This window comes from Eurytemora carolleeae, unplaced genomic scaffold (assembly GCF_000591075.1).
Source record: "Eurytemora carolleeae unplaced genomic scaffold, Eaff_2.0 scaffold1325, whole genome shotgun sequence".
NCBI classification, from domain to species: domain Eukaryota; kingdom Metazoa; phylum Arthropoda; class Copepoda; order Calanoida; family Temoridae; genus Eurytemora; species Eurytemora carolleeae.
In genome coordinates this window covers 12,676-13,617 of record NW_019397343.1, presented here as the reverse complement: position 1 = coordinate 13,617, position 942 = coordinate 12,676, and positions in this window count along the sequence as shown.

Below are 942 nucleotides of genomic sequence, written 5' to 3'. Positions count from 1 at the left end.
GGCATAGTTTGTAATGGATTATTAAATACTAAAAATTAATAAAAAATATTGTTAACTGAAAGTTTTACTTTAAAGAGTTTCGTTAATTTGTAATATTGTAATTTAAAAGTATATTTGCGTATTTTAGGAATTTAAGACATAAAACTTTCATTTAAAGTTTGAGCTAAGATGATATAACACATAGACGGTATTACACATATTGATAATATGTTCTTTCCCAAAGGCACTTTCCCAAGCGGCAACTGACCAAGTAGGTCCTAACCACAGAGCTCGGCCCCTGTATGTTCTAGCCGCAGCGCTCGGTCCCCCATTGGTAGGTCTAACCTAACCTTTGGGAATTGCCACTTGGTAAATTGTAACTTGTGACTATAAAATGACTATATGCCACTTGGTAAATTGTAACTTGGGAAAATGCCTTTGGAAACAACGCTAAGTTAGAGCGCAAAAAGTTTTCTCAGCTTTTCCCTTTATAACATCTACAATCTGCTATCCCTGCAAAGTATTATCAATTAAAAAAAAACTTACTATTGAAAAATATCGCCCCTTCATGTTGTCAGAACATTTATTAGTTTCTTAAGAAAAACTTTTTTGTTATATATCGGAACAATTGGCACAAAATACTGTAAAGCAACTTTTTTTAATGATGTAAATGAAAACAATTGATTTAGAAGAATTTAATTTATAGAACTAAAATAATATAAATTGTCAGTGAGAATTATTATTTCATTAAAAATAAATTCTGATCTAGAATTACATACAGAGAGGTCCAATTAACATGGGACAGTTTTATTATGATTTTACAATTTCAAGTGAGTAGTTTAAAAAAACAGCTTTCATTTAAAAAATTCAAACTTTAAAAAAGCCGAATAAATTTTTTTTTTAGGCAATGTCACCCCAATTTGGTTCAGCCGTTTGACTAGCTATAGTCGATCTAGATAACAT